The sequence below is a fragment of the Ambystoma mexicanum genome, chromosome 5q, assembly GCF_040938575.1.
Source record: "Ambystoma mexicanum isolate Mex_15411 chromosome 5q, UKY_AmexF1_1, whole genome shotgun sequence".
Taxonomy (NCBI): Eukaryota; Metazoa; Chordata; class Amphibia; order Caudata; family Ambystomatidae; genus Ambystoma; species Ambystoma mexicanum.
In genome coordinates, this window is record NC_090933.1 from 68,458,626 (window position 1) to 68,482,541 (window position 23,916).

At 51.0% G+C, this 23,916-nt stretch overlaps 1 protein-coding gene across 1 annotated transcript in view; it reads right to left on the reverse strand.

Annotated features, from left to right (window-relative positions):
• Positions 1-23,916, reverse strand: part of LOC138497215 (uncharacterized) — a 1,137,079-nt gene that overhangs the window by 2,303 nt on the left and 1,110,860 nt on the right. The gene's annotated exons all lie outside the window — the stretch shown is intronic.

Below are 23,916 nucleotides of genomic sequence, written 5' to 3' on the forward strand. Positions count from 1 at the left end.
TTTTGTCACACAACAAACTGCAAAAGCAAGGTGTAAAGACAATTGTGGCTGCTTCTGCACTTTGCTTTTTCACTGCCTTTTCCAAATGTGGACGATTGCATGGAGAGGACCGCCAACGTCAGCACATACCATGCTTGTGGCTCCCCTAAATGCAATTACCAATTTATGTAAAATTGCCCAGCGATGTACACCATTTGGTAAATATACCATACAATGTCACCTCAGGATATTTTGGTATTTCTCAATCAGTCAATACTTTATAACTTTATGGTTTTATACCGAATAGACACATTAAAAGCTGTAAAGAGCACATTCGAATACATAAAAAGTCAGTAAATGGATCTTTTTTTAAATACTAAAAATAAGGTAAAACAGGATTAAACATTGTCATGTAATACCAAGAGGAGAGCTTGCTCGCAGCCTACTGATCAATCAACTTGTGGCACCTTCCAGCAGAGTTAAAGCAAAGAGTCAAGCTTACTGCCTTCATTATTAATCATTACAAATGCTTTTGATCTAAGCAGCCAAGTACAGTGAATGTAACGGGCTACTGTAAATACTATATAATGATCTGTAGATCCTCTGCAAAATATTAGTGCTTCAGCAGTTGTTCGAAGACCAGTTGACCTTAATAGTGGTCGTAAGTATCAGCATCTCAATACTTCATTTTTTTGCAAAGAAACAAAAAGTGGGGGATAGTTTCTGTACCTGACTTGCAGAGAGGACAAATACTCAGCCTGCCGGACCCCAAGATTTGGTAAAAGAAGCTAATGATAATGTGCCTATTGTAAGGGAGGCATGGTATCACAAGCATGACACTGACACAAGAACTACAAGTTTCAAAACGTTTATTAAATTCTTGGGGTTTGGAAAAAGTCCTACTTTGCTCTATAGCTATGATGGGGGTAGTCTCTAACTAGGAAGGTGTTTTCTTTAATATTTGATGGCAGTCTATATGAAATCAAAATGGCTTGTCTTATCTCTGTTATATATCACTGTGTTTCCTTTGCATACACTTTCCCCTTTACACAATTTCTGTATCAAAGGATCAAGGTGGCTGAATCTGCTCTCCTCCCTATGTTGGACAGCACGGAGTACGGCACCCCCCACAGACAGGAAGACACACACTGGCTCAGGTTGTAAAATAAAAAAGTCAGTTCAAAACATGGGTCAAGGCCCACTTGGCCTTCCACGTTAAAGTCATTTATTTTCAGTTCACCAAAAGTTCTTTCACAGTTCAACAAATTTTCACATAGGTCTCCCTCTGTCGGGCTCGGCCCTCTCAAGACATCAATAGTTCACGTAGGTCTCCTTCAGTTGAGCTCGGGGACCTTGCAATCACACCGCTTGCAGGCATTCCCTTCCCCAAGCTTCATTCACATTTGTTAGGGGTTCCCTTGCCCTAATTTATTTCCTGTTCCCGGTCTCCCTCTGTCAGACTCGGCCCTTTGACTGATGTCGAAGACTTTTGAATGTGCAAGGCCTTTTCGATAGACCTCAGCAGGACCACTTTGACTTTCAATTCAGCTCTCCCTTATGTTTGCCCCAGTGTCTCTGTGTTATGGAACTATAAAGACCATCAGAAAAGTTCAAGAAATCTTTCTCTTAAAGCAATCACCTTTTAACTTCCCCTTTCAACAAGATTAATCTTGACCATTGTGCCTTTCAGTATTCATTTGCTTTGTCCCTTTATAACAAGACTTCAAACATTTCATGGAGACTTCCGAGTGGGCCATTTCCTTTCACCGGACCACTCCGCAACTCTATCACTGGCTTCACAGTTATCAGTAACTTTAAAGTTCACTGCTCATTTTCTTTTGTTAGTTTCTCATCAACACGCACGCAACCTTCAATCGTGAGATACACTGTTGCGGCTTCAATCTTTCCTTGACACAAACCGGCCTTTCATGTCTTTCGCTAACTCACTGGTTGTGTGCATTACTTTCTTGTTTTTGCAGCTTTGATTCACGCGTCAAGGTTGATAACACAGGCTTGGTCTTGCCTCCCCAACTCTGCCATTCACCCGGGAGGGTAGCTGGCATCATTGAAACACAATGCAGGCTTCTTCTTGACTGAGATTTGGCTTTCTCTGTGTATCCTTCACAGTTTCCCAGAGGCAACAACCTCCTGCAGGGATCTTCAGGGTTTCCCTACCCTTCGCTCTGATCCCTCAATCGGTCGGCCTGCTCCAATGGGTTAGCCTTCGCCCCAGAAGATCTGCTACTTCTCATGTCTCACCTTGCTCAGAGTGTGTCTCTATGTTCCACCTTTGCTTGAACTTATTAAAGGGACATGTCCAATGAGATATGCAAGGAGTACGTTAATCACTACGGTGAGTAACTTCTAATTACTCCTACGTCCCATCCCCTTTCCTTCATACTGTATGGGCGATTACAACTGAATGTAACCCCTGGGTGGAGAGTTTGCCCCTCGGAGGAAAACAAGTTCCTTAAAACTGCCTGACCAAATGCTGCATCCAACCTGGAGCTGGCATCCAAGAAGTAGTGATTGCAGAAGGCTGAGGGCGTAGCCCATGTGACTGCCTTGCTTATGGCCTGCCACGGGACATGCCTCTAACTCCACAGCCGTGACTCCGATAGCGTGGGCATGCATGTTTCCCGGGAGAGGCTTGTGCTGCCCTTCGTAGGCCTCCTTGATGGCAGTAACCATCCACCTTGCTATGGAGGCCTTGGAAGCCTGATAGCTGGGCTTTGAACCACCGAAAGTGACAAAGAGAGCATCTGATTTGTGGAAGCTCTTGGTTCTGTCCAGGTAGAGGTTTTACACTGTTTAGAAGTCAGGCAGGCTCTCAAATTCTGAGCGTCGTCCTTATGGTCCGCGAAGAACATAGGTAACACTATCCCCTCATTCATGTGAAAAGAGGAGACCACCTTAGGTAAGAATGAGGGGTGAGTTCTAAGCACCACCTTGTCCTTATGAAAAGTACTATCAGGCTCTGAAGCCACCAGAGCTTGGTTTTCACTGACCCTGCGTGCAGATGTAAGGCCCACCAGTAGCGCCCTCTTAATGGTGACTAGACTGATGTCCGTGGGTGCCATGGGTTCAAATGGTTTATGCGGCAGGGTGCCAAAGACCATGTTGAGGTCCCACAACGGGTGTGGCTTCTTTATAGTCGGGTAGAGCCTGGGGAGGCCCACCAGGTGTCTTAACCACCAGATAGAGGAGGAGGTTTTTTCATCCTCTAGAGTTCTGGTAGGCTCCTATTGCCACCAGATAGGGGTGGCATGCGTCCCCCTGCACCCCTGAGCGTGCAAGGTGCGCAGAGAAAGATAGGACGTCATCCAACGTGCAGGTCAATGGATCGACCTGCTTTGAATCAGCTCAGTGACAAAACCTAGTCCACATGCTTTTGTACTGGCTCTTGGTAGCATTGCTTCTTGCGCCCTGTATAATGTCTGGGTTAGCCTGTGACAGACACAGATGCCTTAGTGTGACATGTTCAGGAACCACGCTGCGAGGGCTAACTTCTGGGGGTGCGGGGAGAATGACTGTGCCTACGTGCTGTTAGAGTAGGTGACCTGGCCCCAGCGGAAAGTGCACCAGGGCCTGCTCTAACAGGCTGAGTATTTCCGAGAACCATGGCCTTGCGGGCCACCACAGAGCTATCAGGATGATACGAAGATGCCGGGCCTCCCTGATCCTGCAAATCACCCCGTGCACCAGGGGAGTGGGAGGGAAGGCATACGCGTTCATGTTGTTCCATTGGAACTCCATCGCGTCGCCCAGAGAGCCCCAGCCCTGTCCCTGCCAGGAAACGAACTGGGAGCACCTCCTGTTGAACTAGGTGGCAAAGAGATCCACCTGAGGATGACCCCATCTTGCAGGACCTGTTCGTTCACCTGCCATTCATATAGGTACGCACCCAGCCTGCTGAGCCTGTTCGCCTCCAGGTTGGACTCCCACAGGAGGTGGATTGCTGTCAAGTGCATGTTGTTCTCCAGAGCCCATTCCCAAATGCTGACTGCAAGAGTGCATAAGGGGAGGCGACCTGGTGCCACCCTGCTTGTTGATGTATTAAATGCTAGTGGAGCTGTCCGTTTGAGTGAGGATCATCTTGCCACTGATCATCAGAAGGCAGGCTTTGACAGCGAGCCAGATGGCCATCAACTCGAGCCAGTTGATGTGGGCCTCTTGCTCCTGACGAGGCCAAGCTCCATGGACACTGTGGCTGTCCAGGGTGGCTCCCTAGCCCTCCAGGGACGAGTCGGTGGTGATGATAGCCTGCAGTGCCGGTTGCCTGAATGGCATGCCTATCCGCAAGTATTAGTCCATGCTCCACCAGCCGAGACCTAGTGGAGATGAGGTGGAATGCTGATGAGTTCCACCTGGGAACCCCTCCCTTGACTCCAGGAGGCTGCGAGGTGCAGCTGTAACCGTCTCATTTTGAGCCTCGTGTACAGCACTGCCGGGAGACATGCCGCCATGATACCCAAGAGGTGTTGGTACCACCAAGCCAAGGTTATTGCTCTGCTGAGAAAATGCAATGTGGCCTTCTTTTTATTTTTTTTTATTTTTTTTTTAAACCTTTATTTTTAACTTTTATGTCAACACAGTACAACTACACACCCACATTAGGGTGAACTTAACTTGCGCCAAATCCCACAGATCCCTCCCCCACCCCATCTCCCGACATCCGGCTCCGAAGTTCAGTGCACATAGTGTTGCGTATTGCAACGCCCCAGTTCAATGTCTCAGTGGGGTGGAGGTATTAAGCTAAATAGATTGCCGAATATGGCCTCCTCTTCTAACTGTCGATTTCTGGGGGGGACGGGGCATCCTCTGCTTCATTCATCAGAAACGTTACCAGGGGGCCCCAGATGTCTGGTGGGCAGGTGTGGAAGGGCAACAACTTAATAAAGTCTGTTTCAACATCTTGGCAGTACAGAATGTCCTTACGCCAAGCGGTGACCGTGGGGGGGGGACCACGACCCCAGGCCATGGCAATCCGCCTCCGAGCAAGAGACAACAGCAGGCCAGCTAGTTTTCTTATTGGTGCTGACATGAGCCTCGTCATACTAAGCAGGGCTGCTGTCTGGGCGGGCTGCACGGTTTCTCCCACGATCGTGGCTGTTGTCTCCATAACTTGGCTCCAGAATAGGGACAGTTTGGGGCAGTCCCATGCGAGGTGCACAAGGCCTGCCGAGGGTGAACAACATCTTTCATATTTTGCAGAAGCATCAGGATGTTGTTTGTTTGCTTTCGCAGGTGTGTAGTAGGTTTGGTGAAGGAAATTAAAATGGATTAGCTGAAAGCGGGAGTTGAGAGCTATCTTCTGTGTTTGTCTCAGAATAAAGATCCAGTCTTCCTCAGGGATGAATGTACATAGGGACTTTTCCCATCTGGTTTTTGCACGGGAGTCGCTGGTAGTCGTGTCGGTGATAATAGATTTGTAGATCTGCGATACCAGTCTGCCTTCTCCCTGTGCTTGTATAGTGTTATGGAGTAACTGCCAGGTTTGTGGTTGCTTTGGGAAGTCAGGCAGGCTTGCTTGCAAAGTGTATCGAGTCCTAAAATAGATGAAAGTGTCAAGTGCGGTATTGCCGCCCCTCTGTCTGGCCTGTTGCGGGGTTATGAAACTGTCCTCAATGAAGAAATCTCCGAGGGAGTTTATGTGGAGCTTTTCAACCCATTGGTGGTAAACTTTCTCGGATGTCAGCGGCACCCCTGGTATGAATTTCGCAGGAAGAAGGGGAGAGTACCGCGTTTGCACTCCATATTTTTGGGCAAGCGTTTTCCAAATCTTGTACGTCGCGAGCATCACATTCATGGTGTTATTGGGGACCGGTGTCTGGCCGAATACAACAGCACTCAACAGGTTGGGTGTCGCCAGAGCTCGTTCCACCTGCACATGGAGTCTGACTGGTTGTGTGGCGTACCAATGACTGAGGAACTGTGCTTGTGCTGCCCAGAAGTATTTCTCCAGATCTGGAAGGGCTAGTCCCCCACTCGTCACCGGAAGACATAATGTTGAGTGTGCCACTCTGGCCGTCTTACCCGCCCATATTAATTCAAGAACCAAGCTTTTCAATCTTTTCAGATACGATTGTGGCAATAGTATGGGAATGTTCGGAATAAGTACAGTAGTTTCGGTAGTATCACCATCTTGACTAGGGAGGCTCTTCCACAGAGAGTCAGTGGCAGAGACTTCCATCGTGCCACTTTATCTTGCAAGGATTTGGTGACTTCTTCGTAATTGTCCTGGAACACCTCTTGATGAGTCAGTGCCAACTGAATCCCTAGGTACCGGACCTTGGATCTTTTCCATGTGAACTGAAAGTCGTCTGTAAACGCCCTGGTCGATGGAGTCAATGGGAATATGATGGATTTTGAATGGTTGAATTTTAAAACCTGAGGCTGCTCCGAATTTAATGACTTCTCTCATTACTGGATTTAGATTTTCTTCGGGGTCGCGCACAAACAGCGCCACGTCATCTGCATATAGGGATGTGATGAGCTTGTGTGGTCCTATGTTAAGTACTCTCTGTTGCTTCAGTTCCCTGAGGTTGGACACCAAGGGCTCCATTATTAGGGCAAAAATCAGCGCTGAAAGTGGGCAACCCTGTCTTGTTCCGCGTTGTAGTTCCACAGGGGCTGAAGTCGCTGTTCCCACAATGATGTTAGCTTGTGGATTGGTGTAGAGCAGGGACACTAGCTTGTTGAATCGGGCACCCAGTCCCATCCTGGTAAGCACTTCGAACAGGAAGGGCCACTCCACCGAATCAAATGACTTCTCGGCATCGAGAAGAACCGCGACTGCCTGCTGAGCGGGATCCAGTGCTGCGACAACGCTGAACATTCTTCTTATTCCAAAGGACGTGTTGCGGCCCGGGATGAACCCCGTCTGATCTGCAAGGACCAAGGCGGGCATTAGTGGCATCAACCTGTTCGCAAGTATCTTTGCTAGTATTTTATTGTCCAGGTTAAGCAGGGAGATGGGACGATAGGATGCACAGTCTTCTGGAGGCTTGCCGTTTTGTGTAAAAGGATGATGTTAGCAGCACAGAGGGATGGGGGAAGTGTCTTCTTTTCAAGTGCTTCCTCATATACTGCCGCTAGGAGGGGGCAAGGGTAACCGCGAATGCTTTATAAAATTCCCCTGTTAGGCCATCTGGTCCAGGTGCTTTGGAGTTCGGGAGGGTCTTGATGTCTTCTATGATCTCTTCTGGCGTGATCAATTCATTGAGTGGTTCCCGCTGATGACTCTCGACCCAGTACAGCTCTGTATCTTCAAGGTACGCCAGTATAGAGTTTGAGTCACTATTATGCTTTGTGCTGTAAAGGTCTTGGTAGAAGAGCCTGAATTCTTCAAACAAGGTGAGATGATCCACACAGACGAAGGAATGGCTGGAGCAATTGCCTTCTATAGGGGGTAGATTGTTATCTGCTCTTATCAGGTTTGCCAGAAGGGCGCCAGGTTTTTGGCCTTCACCATATTGCCTGATTCGGTTGTTACGGGCTAGAAATTTTAATTCTCGTTCCGCTGTGTTATTAAAGATCTGAAGTTCCTCTTTCAAGGCCGCTTTTATTTTTGGGGTCGTCTGTACTTGTGATTTGTCGTTCCAGGTCCTTAAGGCGCCTTTCGCTGGTTACCAGCTCACGCCTGATGAACTTAAGAATACCATTCTCCTTAGCGAGGCAGATCTCCCTAGTGAAACATTTCAGCGTTTCCCAGACTATGCCGGGGGATCAGACCGATCCTGTGCTCACTTCCAGGAATTTGGCGATTTCTTCTCTCAGCTCGGCTGCAAATACCTCATCCCACATTGATCCGTTTTTGAAGTGCCAGCGCTGCAATGGGAATTTAGAGTTGGCTGAAATGAGATTGAGGCTTATCGGGGAGTGATCGGATAACGTTCTTGGGAGGATACAGCAAGAGTTGCTCACCAGCGGACCCCGTGCCGAAATGAAAAAGTAATCAATTCTGGAGCTCGTGTTATGAACTGCCGAATGAAAGGTATATTCCTGCCGCTCTCCATTCGCTGCTCTCCAAGCGTCCTTCAGATCGAATGTCCTGCAGATTTCTTTTATTTGAGAGCAGGCTTTGGACATGGGCTGTGGCGTAGTTCTCGATCTGTCTTTCGCCGGGTCGAGCACTGTATTCATATCGCCCCCCCAGATTATGGTTGACTGGGCCTGGGTGGAGAGCTGTGTTAGTACCCAGCTAAAATTGTCAGGGCCGTCTGTGTTTGGAGTGTAGGAGTTAACAAGGGTTATACTTTGGCCAGCTACTGTGCCACTCACTAGAATGGCTCTGCCTTCGGTGTCCTTTATGGAGTAGATTAGCCAGAGGTTTGTTCTCCTATGGATAAGTATAGCGACTCCTCTGGAGTACGATGAATATGAGGAGAAGTACCTGTGGCAGCCCCAGCTTCTGGCCCAGAGGTGTTCTTCCCAGGGGGTAGATGTGTTTCTTGAAGCATGGCTATGTCGATCTCGTGCCTTCTCAAGTATTGCAGGATTTTTCTGGTTTTGATTGGGATGTTACCACCTCTTATGTTCCATGTTAACACCTTGAATGAAGCGGGTTGAAGAGTTGATTGTGTCTCGTTGTATTCGCTTTAGCCGGCATCGATGAGGCCAGCTCAGGTCTCGTGTTTGTACTTGTTGCGCACTCGGGCTCCTGTCGGATGATGTGGCGGCTTCGATGTGGAAGGCTCTGTAGCGGTAGTGGGCTTGTCAGGGCGGAGGGGCACGGGTCGGGATCAGGTGTGAACATATGGCGCGTGTCCAAACTAGTAACTTTAAAACTTTTCCCATAGCGCGGACAACCCCCAACTTGTCCGTCAGGATCCCCCCCAACTTGAACGTGGGAACAGATGCTGTGCTAGGGATGCTTGGGGCTTCCCCATCGTCTGTGCCCTGTTGTGTTAGCTATATTGCGCTAGTTCCGGTTGGCTCCTAGTGATTGACTGGGGTGATTGCTGGGTGCTGTTTCTTATGGAGGATTCCTGGGGTTTCTTTCCCTCTGGGGACGGAGCTGATGAGGATGTAGCTCCGGGCAGCCGTTCTGGTCTAGGAATGTGTGGGCTTCTTCCGGGGACTGGAAGAAATGGACTCTTCCGCTGTGTTGTACTCTGAGCCGTGCCGGGAACAGCATTGAGTAGACCAGCTGGTTGTCTCGAAGTCTTTGCCTGACGTTGGTGAAAGCTCTTCTCTGTGCTTGGACAGCGGCCGACAAGTCGGGGTAGAAATGGATTTTGTCCCCATCATGGAGCAGTTCTCCTTTCTCCCTGACCAGGCGGAGAATGGCATCCCGGACTCTGTAATTTAGTAATCTCGCAATAATGGGTCTGGACGGGGCATCAGGGGCTGGTCTGGCGGACGGCGTCCTGTGCGCTCTCTTTATCATAAACAGTTGTGAGAACGCTTCTCGGCCAAAGAGAGAGATGCAAAGTGATTCAACATAATCTTCCATTTTCGTCTGGAGTTCATGTTCTCTTACTCCAATGATTCGGATGTTGTTCCGTCTGGAGCGGCCTTCAAAGTCCTTGCACTTGGCCATGGTTGTGGACATTTGGCCTTTAAGTCTGGCTACCTTGAGACCCGCTGTTCGACCTCTGTTAATCGCTCTGTGTGGGTATCGATGCAGTGTTGCATTAGGTCTACTTTGGAGGATAGGTCGTCCATTTTGCTGTTTAAGCTGCCGATGCCCACTTTTAGCTCCAAGAGAAGTTCTTTTATTTCAGACGGATTGTTCCCTGATGTTGCTTGGAGTGAGCCGCCAGGCGTAGGTTCACTCTCGTCTTGTAATTGGGTGGCTTTCGGAGTCGCACCGTTTTCAAAAGTCAGCTTCCTCTGCAGTTTATCCGCCTTCCCCATCCTGCTTTGCTGAGTGTGCGAGTTCTCCCGGTAGCAAAGGCCTACCACCGAACTGAGGCCTCGCAGAGACCCTCGCAGGGGATGGCAAATGCTGACAAAAGCAGAGAGAGTTTGGGGTGTTGTGACTGCTTTCTCGTGGGGTGCTTCCTGTACATTGGTAGGACCCAGCTGCGGCCCTGGGGAATTCGAGAGCTTGCACTGCGGTTGATCCGGAGACTTAGGAGTGATGATCGTTCGAGTCTTACGTGGAGTAGGTCGATAAGGGCCCTTCACCGCATAGGGTACGTTTGGAGGGAGATGCTGGGATTCTGTTGCCCTCTAAGCGTCTCGCTGAAGAAAAGGTTTGCGACGCCCCGCTCCCTCAGGGGTTTGAAGGCCAGTTGCCGCGGGCCTCAGACGGGAGCGCGGTTTGTGGCTGGGGGTCGCGGGGGCATGGTGTGTATGCTTATGCTTGCAATCTCTTGCACCCTGCCGTCTGTACCTCACTCTGTGGTCTCGCCGTGGGACTGTTCCAGCTTCCACCGTCGAATCATTTCCGCCCAGGCTGGATCCGTTCCCGCCGTGTCTGAGTTTCGGTGCCGTGGCTCCCGCGGAGTTTGTCCCGTGCTCAGTTTACGCCACCCGGGGTGGGGGGTATGGTCGCGCCCCGAGGGGTTCCGGGGGCTGTTTGTGGGTCTAATGTAGCGGATCTGCCGGTGCGGCGCGATGACCAGCGCCCCGCTTCGGCGATAATTCGCCAGCCGGTTCTTGACGTGATCGGCGCCTGGTAGGGGGGGGGCTTTCTGGTTTCCTCTGCACTTTGAGTTTCCTCTTGAGCTGCGAATGTTGGAACAGCCTCGGCGTCGGGGGGTGCCTTGATCGAATGTTCTCCTGGAGCTGCTCACGCACCAAGTTGGCCGGCGCGCGTGAAATGGCGGGCCTCAGCACCGGGTGGGTCGTTCTGGGGTGTAGTAAGGCCGATTTTCTTCCAGATTCGAGGAGAGGGGAGACGAGAGGTTTAGGAGCTGGGAACCACCCTTGGTCGTGTAGAGTCAAGCTGGGAACAGCAGGATTCATACGGATTAATCCCGGGCAGAGCGGGAGCTCAAGCCTTGGCGGCCATCTTGGGTGGCCCTCTAGCGCCTTCTTCCAATGTGGCCTTCTTGATGGCTGTGATTTTGTCCTCCGAGGGGAAAACTCTCTGATCTGGTATCCCAGATGAGGCCCAGGAACGTTAGATTCTGTGTAGGCTGCAGCAGTGACTTCTTGAGATTGATGGAGAATCCCAACCCATGTAGAGTATTCATGAGGGCGGAGGCAGTGTGGCATCCTGCCTCCAGAGACCTTGCACTGACCAGCCAGTCATCTAGGTATGGGTAGACGTAGTGACCCTGGGCCCAGAGGAGGGACGTGTAAATATGCATTCTTCAAATCCAGCGAGCACATCCAGTTTCCCACGCACAATGTCTCCGCAGTAAGCGCTGGGGTAACCCTCTTGAACTTTTTAAGAGGAAGGGAAAGATTCAGGGTGGAAGGGTCCAACACAACTCTCAGGCCCGCCTGGTTCTTCTTGTGTATGGTGAAAATCTGTGAATAGAAGCCCAGACCCTGCTGGGAGGCTGGGACTTCTTCTACTGCCTGGGTCTCTATGAGAGAGCAAATTTCCACCAATAGAGTTGCTGTACCAAGCTGTGGGAGCAGAGGAGAGAGGAGAAGGCGGTAGCGGTAGGCAGAAGTATGTGGACACTTCTGACAGGATCCAGGGGTCCGTGAACCTTGCACGCCAGCGTTGAGAGTGAAGGGCAAGCCTGCCCCACACCAGAGACTTGTGGATCCGGATGAGCATGTCATGCCTTTTTTCCAACTGTGGCAGGGGCTGAGCAGGGGGGCTGAAAAAAAACCTTATTCCCCGGCTTGTGCTACATGCAGCGGTGTTGGCTAGGCAATCAGTCTGTCTGCCTGGACTGTCTTTCCTGGAGGCCTCAGAACCCTCCGAAGGACTGACCCTTGTCGGTACTCTGGTGTGTCTGGATGTAGGGCTTAGGGGTGGACTTGGTGAGGATAGATAAGAATTTGGCAGTGATAACTGTTCTTATCAAGTTCTTCGTCAGTGGTGGAATGGAAAAGATTTATACAAAAAAAGGAAAAGAGGTACATATGATCAAATCTAATTACTTCCTCCTCTATCTTGATGTGGTGCTTTGTAGTATCCTCTCACCATTAGTCCTGAAAAAATTGACTTGGTACACAATAACCTTATATAAATTTCACAGTTTTAATTCATTCTCAAAGTAAAAGGAAACACTTCTAAAAAATTCTAAAACAACAAGACCCAAGATTTCACCCACATGGTGGGTATAACATAAACCTATTGGGATGAATTGCAACAACATTTCAACACACATTAAAATTAAACAGACACCAAATGATTATAACACACTCTACACTCTAAAAAAAAGTGTCATTTTAAAGGTTATTGTGTACCAAGTTAAAACAGATGGAAAAGATTGCCACCCTCGAAAGGAAGGTCCAATATGCGTGCTCCTGGACGTCTAGGTTGAACGTGGTAGTCCGTAGCCAGGCCGTACTTCTCATGTCCGTAGCGATGCAGATGGCACAACTTGAGGTGTCTATGGTGAGCCACTGTGGACTCCATTATGTCCTGCGCTACAATTTTTGCTTCTGCCAGCTCTGCCTTAAAGAGCGCCTGACTCTGTACCATAAGTACCGGAAGGAAGTCGGATATTTCCTGCTAAAGCCTTTGATTGACTGCAGCGAGCATAGTGTCCGCATTGGACTGACAAAGATGCACCGAAGCGTTGGAAACATACAGAAAGAAGATGTATTCCAAGATCTTTTCCTCGTTACCCAGGAGTGCTGAGGCTGAGGTAGCCGAGGATGATTGCTGCAGCCTCAATTTACTCCAATCCACAATCACCAAGGCGTGTGGTGGAGGATGTGCCGACAGCAAGAGTGGATCCCCCTTCAACTGCCTGTACTTGGCGTTGAGGAGCCTGTTGGTAGGCTGCACCGAATAAGGTTTAAGACATCCTTTTTTGCCCAGTGCCACAACGTCCTTTTGCATTGGAATCCCTGTTATAACCGTGGGGCAAAGAGTGAGGACCTCCGCCAAGACCCCCGACTCCGGTTGTTCAACCTCGGGCTGCGGAAGCCCCAAGTCTTTAGCTAGGCCTGGGAGCCGTTCATGAAATGCCTTGGCCGATGAAGGTGCGTCGGGTCCTCCTCCTCATTGGTGTCTACCAACGTGTCCTGTTGGTCAGGTGCAGCTGGAGGAGTGCTGGGTGCCGAGGGCTGCAGTGTACTGACAGGATCCAGCGGCTGCTGAGGCAGCTGATAGGGAGATTCCGGTGCTACTGGAACCACAGGGCAGTGTAGTGGGAACTGGCGTGGGCAGCTGGGGCTGCATAGGAGGCAGAGGCGCTGGAACCAGGGGTGGAGTAGCCGTGGGTGCTAGCAGCAAGACCGAAGGGAGCATATCCCTGATCACATGCTTGAGGATGACACCGATCTGTGGAGACCTCATAAGCGTCATGAACTTTTCAAAAAAAGTGTCTTCGCAGGCCGATGGAGCGCTTTGTGGCATGGACACAGGGCCCTGTGGGTGCTGAGATCTGGGGACACTCTGCCTTGCTGTATGTGGTGTGCATCTGTGCTGTGACGCTGAAGGGTATGCCATAGGATACGTGCCCTGCGAAGACCAGTACCACCCGGAAAATCGGTCCCCTACCTGTTTCCAGAAGGAGGATGCTGTTGGACGAGCCGCCATTTTGTATGGTTCTGCGGCCATTTGGTCGGGCTGCATGCCATGTGCCTGAGACGTGGTGCTTGCTGCACTGGGACCTGCCTCTCCCTGGACTCTTGACGGTGGAGGTTGAGCCCTACCCTGCACCGGAGGATGTGGCCTGGCAGGCGGAGTGCCCTCAGCTGGGTCATCTGCAGTGCTGCGTACAGGCGCCCCCTCAGACATCTGTCCTGTACAAGGGCATAGCACTCGGGCGGAAACCCGGTAAAAGAACCTTGCAGTCCCTCAGCGACGTCCGACCCCTCGGCCTGGCGGCCGGAAGCTGAAGCAGCCTCAGTGCCTGTGCTGGTGCTAGGACCCTAAAGGTCCCTCCCACTCGTGTGCTTCCTGGGGAAGGAGGCGCCCTTGCAGGGTGCGGATGAAAACAGTGCCCCTACCTTGGGCCTGGACTTGTGCCTGATGAATTCCTTCAAGTCCTCTGGAGGCGACCTTCCAAAGAGCTCCCTCCACCGAGCTAGTCTGTTCTTCAGAGCCTGTGGTGTGAGCGTGTCACACGCTGAACAACCCTGCCAGTCGTGGTCGGGGCTGAGGCAACGGAGGCAAAGAGTGTGGGGGTCAGACGTAGGGAAGAGCCCCTTGCGGGCTGGACACCTGCTGAAGCCCACTGACGTCGACATGCTGTAACGCTCACCTGATTCCCGTAGAGGCGCTGGTCTTGACTGGGCGTATACCGTATCTTCAAAGGTGATGTGTAACACACGGCTGGCTCTTTGGGCTGGACCTCTGTGCACTGTATGTCTGACTCAAAGGGTAAGATGTCTGCAGATAGAAAATATGGGATTAAGGAACTGGGTTATTGAATGTCTCTCTCTTCTTCCCTTTCTCTTCTCCTGTAGAACCCCAAAGGTTAACGCTCTCACCTTAGGTAAGTGAACGCCGTGCTCTCCATCTGCCTTGGGGCAGGGTGCTGTAACCAGTTTCTTCACTGGATAAGGGGAGCAGGCCTCTTGACTTCAGAGGACTGCTGTCCGTCGTTTACTGCACGAACGGTAAGTTTCGAGTAATTCTAATGTCTTTAAAGTCTTTAGTAATGATGTCTCTTGTTTTGCAGGGTTCCGGCGATGGCGGATGACGGGCTGAAGTGAGTTGAAGATGGAGCCCGTGTGATGAATAGAAGCGCCTGGAAGCACGTAAGTAAGCGCTTGTTGCCTGCTTCACGATGCGCTCTAACTGTCTTTTTATTTTGCAGGTACAAGTTCGGAGCGGCTGCAGGGTGCCGGAATACCCACTGGGTTAGATGTGGAAAGGAGTAATGGCACGTGAGTATTAAAGTTCCCCAATGTCTTTAAACGCACCTTGTTTTGTCTTTCAGATGCAGGATGCAGCGCCGAAGGCCACCGGAGCGTGCGAAGAGTTGGTAAGCTTTTGTCTTTCAGATGCCGGAATGCAGTGTGAAGACCTCCGGAGCGCACGAAGAGTAGGTAAGCCTTTGTCTTTCAGATGCCGGAATGCAGCGCGAGGCGTTGGTGACAGCCGATGGACCAGGTAAGTGAAGAGCTGTCACTGAAGACCGTAATGCTAACCTGTTCTTTCTTGTCTTTATAGGTGTTGCTGAAGACTGGATTCAGGATGGTAAGCCTTTTTCCTTAGGCCCAGGATCAGATGCAGAAGACACGATGAGCGTTCTGCTGCAGAGGATGCAGAATAACGCAAAGCAAGATTCATCCATCGGGTGTGGTTTAAATAGCCTCCTGTAGTGCTTAGGTGTCTCCTTCCACAGCCACGCCTAGGTAAGAAAAGAGTTCCTGCTTTCCAGAAGAGTTCCAGTGTTCTGAATCTAGGGAGTGGCTCCTGCCCCACCCAACAGGAAAAGTAGTTCCAAACAGAAGAGGATCAGAGGCTCAACTGGCAGGCAAGTAAGCAGCATGGTCTGCTGCAGGTAAGTCCACCCAAGCATTATGAGCCCGGCGCTTCCAGCGCTGGGACTGGGCATATTTATGAGCCTGGTGCCACTGGCGCCAGGACTGGGTCCAAAAGCTCCCAATTGGGACTGGTTGGCACTCGGAACCTGGGTTATGGATCTGCTTCCAAGGGAGTTGGGAAAACCCTGACCTTTTGGAAGCAGAGATCATGACACATGCGCCGGAGAGGAGTGTGGCGACAGAGGACAGAGGTATCTGAATAAAGACAAGAAAAAGAAGACAAAAGCACCAGGGGAAGATCGTGTGGAACCACTTGGCCAGAGGCCTAGCCCAGGAGCACTGGTGAAAGCCCTCTGTTGCAGTCGACGCAAAAAATAGAAATGAGGAGTGGCACCAGTGGACAGAGTCAGGGGAGCGCATGCTCCCAGGGCCACGGCCCGCATGCATCTAAATTTAAAGGGGAAGTTGATTTTTCTGGTGAAAAAGGTTCCATCTCCCGTCCCTAGCGAGGGACGCCCATACAGGATGGAGGAAAGGGGACGGGACGTAGGAGTAAATCTGGACCCAATTTAAGCTTATTTGCTGCCTCCGTCATTGCCTCTCTTGGCCTTACAATTGCTGCTTTCTTAATACAAAGTGAAGCAGATATATCTGTGTTGTGGTGGGCCTGCCACAATAACCCCAGCAATTGCTCTTTCACATGGGCTACCCACGGGATGCATTTCCCCCTCCAGACTCAATATGTCGCAATACTTGCCAAAATCCTCTAGAGATTAACTCTCCCTCAAACCAATCAGACTGATGTCATACTCCAGATCTAACAGCACTTCAGGTGATCTTTGTGGGAGTAAAAGCAATTTTATCAAGAACATGTTTTCAATTTTGTGGAGGGTCCGGGAACTACCATATCCTAATATCTCTGCACCAAAAACTAACTCTGGTATTTCCTGTTTTCGGTATAATGCAAGTGTGGGTGAAATAGGCCCTCTCCCATGTTTTGCAAAGAAATAATTTGTTACCCCACTGTACTTTCCAAGATTGGTACAAGCTTTATCTATCTGTCAAGACCATTTACCATTCTCGTGTAACCTAATTCGTAATCTTAGAATGTGGTCTGTTCTCGTATATGGAAATCCCCATAGATATTCAAAGCACTAGGTTTGGAAAACAGTGGTTTAAAACCATGGTCTTAGTCTTTCCGACATTCAGTTGGAGCTCAAGATGCTTGCATCTACTCAGAAAGACATCCAAGGTTGCATTGTGTCCTTGTGGGGAGGTAGACAAAATCACTACATCATCAGCATAGAATAAAGCAGGATAAATGTCCTGGCCCATCTTTGGGCAATCCATGCACCTCTGGGTTAATGCATTGATTATTTCTTCAATGTATATGCTAAAAAACAGAAGGCCAAGGATGAAAATTCAGTCTGCGGTACTTGACACTGGACACTCATCCGGCCTTCGACATCGCTGACAGGCAACCATTGCACCCCAGACAACACCAGAGGAGCTCCATGAGGAGTCGGGCGACAGCAGCGCCTTAAGGGTGTGAGGGATGCGGCCAGCACAGTGGACTGTCTACTGAGCACTGTCGACCAGCAGAGTGCAGATCCCGATACACAGGAAGGAGGTAAACGGTGGTGCCAACGTGGAGCTGAGCTGCCAGAGAAATACTGGCAAGCACCCACGCTGACAGCAGTGAGTAAATCTGAGGTGCAGAGGAGGTTCCCCTGTAAGTCAGAACGGCGCAGAAGCAGTGACAGGAGAGGCAAAAACACAGGCGAGGGATCCTTTTAACACTGCGTATTGCTGGGAAGCGGGAAGTGAAGTAACTCCCCCACACCCTGGGAGTAGGTGACTGGCTTCTGTGTAGGTCACGCTGAGGCCCCAGAGCAGGACACCAATTAAGGATTGAAGGCGGCCAGTGATCCCAGGATAGGAGTGCCAGACAAACCACCTGGGGGAAAGGGCCTCAGAGGAGGGCAAGCCGAATGAGGACTGCAGGTAGAAGCAGAGCCTGGTGCTCCCCTCTGGGTGCTACACAACATACATGTACTGCGGAAGGAGGGAGTAGAGCGGAAAGGCACAACACAACCCAGCCACCTTCAGAGAAAAAGAGTGGGTGAATAAGGGCCCCCGGTAGGGATAAGACACTGGCTGGCCTAAAAAATATATATGAGGCAAGACGAGAAGTAGCGGCTGTGACCAGTCCCGGCTAGGACACACGCAGCTATGCTGAAAGAATCTAGGGGCGCCTGCAGGAGGATTGAGAGGGACCTGGGACCCACTAAGAGGTCCACGACCCGAACCAGGATCAAGTAACACCCGCCCACTGATAAATGGCAACAACACATACTAACATCTACATCAGGAGGAGAAACCGAAATCACTGGGTGCTTGCTTAATAACACTGGGTGGAATGAATGGCTGCAACAACCCCCAACAGGAATACGGTGCCCAACATAGTCCTAACTTGCTGATCAGGGGGAGACAGCAAGGAGACGGAACGGGTAAACATCTGTATTTTTTCTGTTTTTCCCTCTTTGGTCAGTTACTGATCTCCTCCAGCACAGCATCATAAGGAGACAGTGTAGAATAAAAGCCAAGAGAGTACCCAGTGAGAATCAACAGCTGAGAGATCACGAGATCGGAGGCGTGAGGGGAACCGCAACCCGCTCAGGCTCTTCAAACCGGCATTATGGTGAAGGGACAGTGGATGGATCACTACACTGCCACCAAACAGAAACCCACCAAGCCGGGGAGCGGGCACACTGCAGCATCCAAAGTGGATGGAGACGCAAGGGGGGGGGGGGTCACAATGGAAGGACTGATGCGGCCATACAAGATGCTAGATCATCTCTGGAGGGCAAGATGAAGGAGATAGGAGCAGATGTATCACTGGTGAGAGCAGACCTAAGCAAAGTCAGTGAGCGGGTGACAGAGGGAGAACAACGGGTGAGCACAGTGGAGGACGAGCTGGCCACCCTCAAGAACCAAGTGCATGGCCTTGTCGGCGACACAAGGTCTGGAGGCTAAGACAGAAGATTTCACAGGCCGATCCCTGTCAAAATAACATCTGCCTGGTGGGGGTCCAGGAAGTACTGAGTACTGAGCTACACTTGGATAAACTGATCCTGGAATCACTGCGACCCAAGGTCTGTTGAAGCTGTTTAGGTGCACAGAGCGCCTCCTTCCCGAGGACAGCCCAGAGCAATCATGCCCAATCTGTTAAATTACAGAGACAGAGGCACAGTATTGCAAGTGGCACACAAAGCTGGGTACATAGAAGCAGAGAATGCCAAAATCCTGATCTTTCCAGACTTCACAGAGGAAGTCGAGAGACAGAGGAGGTCTTTGACTCGGCCTGCAGAAGGCTTTGGGAACTAAATTTGCGGTATATGACCATCTTCCCGGCAAAGCTACAAGTGATGGAGGAGGACAAATCCTTCCTATTCACTTCCCCACAGGAGGCATGTGGCTGGCTGGACAGGAAAGCACAGACAAGAGCACCAGGAAGCCTTGGGGACTGACAGCCAGGGGTCAATGACAGTGGAAGGGCGAAGAGTTGGACAGAAATGACCAGAAAGGAGGGTTGAAAGCATATCCTCTGCATAACCTCTCTCCTCTCCATTATCAGACCATATTAGTGCTTGTACATAACGCATGGCGGCTGGAGTGGGCACAATCTAGCCCACCCCCCGATATCGAGATCCCTCTGATCACACGGAGTTCTGGTGTGGAATGGAGGCCGATCTTGGTTGGTACAGGTTGTAGGTGGGGGTGGGAGGAGGAGGAGGAGGGGGTGGCGAGGGAGTTTGGAAGGGGTCTGTTTCTGTTGGGCCGTAGGCCAATGGAAAATGAAGGACGTGACACTGGAGGGAAAACGTGGAACCTCTTCTTTATTCAACATTAATAACGTACTGCCCTTTTCTCTCACAACTCCTCCCTTTCCTTTCCCCACTCGCCCACGGGACATGTCTCAAAGTGGCAGTGGCCGGTGGCAGCAGCGGCCTGTAACATCACCCCCAGACAAATGTTCAAACGGCAGGCTTAACACTCTTCAACTAGGCGGGGTGGTTTCCTAATCGTGTGCTAGGGTCGTCCACTCCTTTCGTTGGGCATGGTCACGCCGGGCACCTTGGCTGGCTCCGCCGACTTGTATCATGTTTTGCCGGGTGAACCCAGAGGCCATCTCGAGACTCCCTGGGTTCGGGATCCGGTTCAGGCGCAGGCAAATCACTCTCTCTCTCTTAATGAGGTGTTTGAATTGTGAGCTATTTCTTGTGACTTCCCGATCTGCATTCTGGGCAGTCACCATTGTGCCTTTGATGGCGATGACGTTGAAGGGCTTCGGCGCATACCGGGCATCCGTTTTCTTTATCATTAGTTGCTGAACCAAGACTTTGTCACCCACCTGAAACTCCTTAGGGACTGCTCTCCTTCTCAGGTCAGTGTCCACCCTTGCTCTCTCTTTCTGTTCGGTGTCCCTTCTTATGAGTTCTGTGTCTTCTTCTCCATGGGTATTTCGGTGCCTCATGATGCGGGTGCGAACCTGATATCGAACCATAAATTCTGCGGGTGTTTTGTTTGTAGCTTCATGGGGAGTATTCCGGTAATCTTGTAGGAACCTGCATAGGGCTTAGTAGGGGTTGTTGTCTTCTACACAGGCTCTCTGAATTGTCTTTTTTAGGGAGGCTGTAAATTGTTCGGCCATGCCATTGGCCTGTGACCATCTAGAAGTGATCTTTTGGTGAACAAACACCATGTGTTTCGCAAAAGCTGCAAACTCGTGGCTGTTTGAATGGGGCCCATTCTCCGACTTGATTGTCCTGGGAATGGCCCACTCGCTAAGCACTTCATCGAATGTTGCAGCCACCTGTGCGTATGAGGTAGTCACCATCCTCTTGATGATGAGGAACCTTGAATGTTCATCAATGAATACTACGGGATATTCCCCCGACTCCATTGGCCCATAGAAGTCGACTGCTACTCTGTCCCATGGTCGATCCGGGATGTGCGTCGGCTGTAGTGGGATGGGGCTTCCGCCCTCGCCGTGCACTGGCATGCAAAGCAGTTTTTAACCCAGCTGTCAACCAACGAGTCCATGAACAGGAACCATACATAGCACCTTAGTTGTCTCTTCGTGTTGTCAGCACCTCAGTGCCCCTCATGCGCTGTCTTGATCACTTTGGCCCAGTGTCGCAGGGAAGACTAGGCGATACCCCTGTAGTAGGATCACCTGGTCGTTGATTGCGAGTTCGGAGCATACCCTTGCCAGTCTGTCAAGCTCTTTTCTGCACACCCCCGGCTGCTTTAGGACTACGCGTCGGTAATCCCTCCATTTGTTGTTACTCGTCAGACTGACCAATAGGGCCATGGACGGGTCAGCCACCGATGCAGCAGCAACTGCTTCAAGTGAGATCGCCGGTGGCAGTGTGTTGGCGGCCAAGTAATTTATGTATTCCGTGTCACCTTTCCTGGTGATTGGCAAGCCTGCGGGGTGTCAAGACAGATAGTCAGCTGGATTCTGATCCCCACCTGGCCTGTGGACGATGTCATAGTTGTATTCTTGCACACTGATGCCCCATCGCTCTATCCTGGGCGGTATCTTGGTGCGCGGAATGCCGAACAGTGACAGCAGTGCCTGGTGGTCTGTGATGAGCGTGAATTTCTTACCGATAATGAAGTTATGAAAGTTTTCACAGGCCCAAATCGCAGCCAGGCTCTCTTTCTCAGCTTGGGAGTACACAGATTCGGGAGCTGATAAAGCCCTGCTCGCGTATGCGACAATGTACCTTGGGTGCGTGTCCGGACCACTCGTCTGCGCCAATAGAGCCCCTAGCCCTACGGGGCTTGCGTCCACAATGATTTCTGTGCGCCGGTCAGGGTCAAAGTTCAGACTAGTCTTACTTCGTATTGGACGTGCCTGTCAGAGGCTGCTTGGGCGTGCACTCTTTCAAAGATTCTCGCCAGTTCGCTCACTTCATCTATTGAGAGAGGCTTCTTTAGTAGCTGTTTCTTGAGGGCAGAGGGCAGGGGGCAGGCACCCTTCTATCACATGCTGCTGTATTGCTTCATCCAGGGAGAATGCGTGGAATTGGCAGTTGCATGCATTTCACTCTCAAGCGGGTGATGAACTTGTATACTGTCTCTTCTACTCTATGTGTGCATTGACTGAACATGTATCGTTCGTAGTCCCGATTTGGCTCGACCACAAGTTTCTTGTTTAGGGCATTTATTACTGAAGGGTAGTCTGGTTGGTCTTCTGGGGGAATTGTCTTGACAATGGTCTTGATTTCGCTCCCAACCAGGTTGATAAACATGTCATACAGGTTGGGTGACTTTTCTTCCCCAGCCGCCTTCACAAAGTGATTGAAGTCCTCCATCCACTCAACTCACCTCGGGCCTTTATCTACTTGTGTGGTCATGGTGAAAGGCAGTGGCATGCGCAGCAGAGTTGATTTTGACCTAGGCATTGGGGGTGGTGATCCCTGGTTGCTCATTGTGGCAGGTGTGGCAGTTGAGGTATGTGCGCCCTTTTGCGCAGGAATTCATTGGTGTCGGTGTGTTGGCGCACGTGCGACCTGTGCACTTGCTCGTGAGTGGATAGTGAATTTGCTGGTCTGGTACCCTTGCTTCTGTTCCTATAGCAGACAAGATGATTTTATCTTGTATTTCTTATCTCCCCTTGATCTGTGTTCTTGGGAGGTTTTCTGCCCCAGGCTTCTGTGGGGTTCAATGTCCTGAATAAGGAGAACCACGTCACCTTAGCTTCATCTACAAATGGATAAGTGGTGTTCTGATGCCTGCCCCTCCCCCGACTGGTGCGTAGCGACAGGGGATTCACAGGCCCCACCAGGGTCAGCCCACTGTAGGTGAGGAGGGGGCTCGGGGCGCCAGCACGTTGCGCAGTGTAAGGTGTGGGAGCAGCGTTCAGGCACGCACCTGTCCTTTGTGCATATGCACACGTGCTTTCGATGCAGGAGTCCTGGATTGCTGCGTGGCGGACACAGCAGGTTGCCGTGGAAACCTGCCGCAGCAAAATGGCGTTGAAGAGCCGGCTTAACATCAGCCCGGGATCGGTGGACTGTGCCACGGGATCGCGGGCACCCAGGCCTTGTGCGGACTGCACACAAATTAAGGAGCTGGAGTTGTAGGCTGGCGAGGTGGGATCACCCGCCAGTCAGGGACACGCCAGGTCGCTGGAGACAGCCTCGTCACCAGTTGTTGGGCTGTAGGCCCACGGAAAATGAAGGATGCGACACCGGAGGGAAAATATGTAACCTCTTCTTTATTCAACATGTAGTAAAGTACTAGCCTTTTCTCTCCCAACTCCTCCCTTTCCTTTCCCCACTCTCCCATGTGACATGTCTCTTTCTTAAAGGGGCAGCGGCCAGTGGCAGCAATGGCGTGTAACAGTTTCGATGTTGGGGGAGGCTAGTGGGGAGTGGATTGTTTTGAACAAGGGGCAGGGGAACCAGTGCCACAAAAAACATTGCAAAGAAAAGGAGCGATCTTGAGTGGACGTACTGTACTCAAAGGCATAGGCGCAAACCCCCTTAAAATAGGCACGTGGGATTCCAAAATGGCCGCCAGCAAGACAACAACGTAATCGCAGCTCTCCGGTCCCCCGAGTCTCTTTAATCCTGAAATAACTTTAGTAATTCTGTGGATTGGAAGAGCAGTGGAAGCAGTCCATGCTGGACTCTGGATCAGGGGCAAATTCAAGAAAACACAGAAGTGTGACTCATCTGATCATCGAGCGAGCATCAGCGTGGGAAACCCAGCGGGTGCTCCCAGGAAGGCGAATCAGGCCGATCGCCGAAGAGAGAAGGAGCGGACCAGTGCAGCCCTGGGGATGCAGAGGGACAGTGGCGAAGAGTGAAGGTACCTGCAGTGTCCCATCCAGGCAGTCAGAGGAGTTTGGAGGAGAGACAGCTGCCAGGCAATCCCAGGAGACCAGGACAAGAGATGAGTCTGCCAGAGTTGAAGAAGGACCTCTGCAGAAGACATCGGGCTCCCAGAGGAAGGACGTGGGGACCATCATGTGGAGCGAGGTAGGTGACATAGGAGGGAGCAGCAGGAGAACCAAGAGGGCGAGATGCTCCGACAAGGTGAGCGGGCATGGAGCAGCTGTGGCGCAGTACTAAATCAGGAGCCCAGCGTGTGATGAAGGGAAGCGGCTAGCCAGGATTGAATAGGCGAGGCTAGATGGCACCCTTTTAAGGGGAGGGGGAGAAGGCCACAGTCGTGGTAGAGGGTGCAAGAACATATTTTACCTAGAAGGCCCAGAGGAGTAATAAGCCATTAAGAACCTTAGGGATAAATAAAGAGAGGGCCCTGTTGACACCCCTGCCCCTCAACCTCCTTAATATTGTGGGAACCCAATAGAGCTCCTCCTGCTCCCACTCC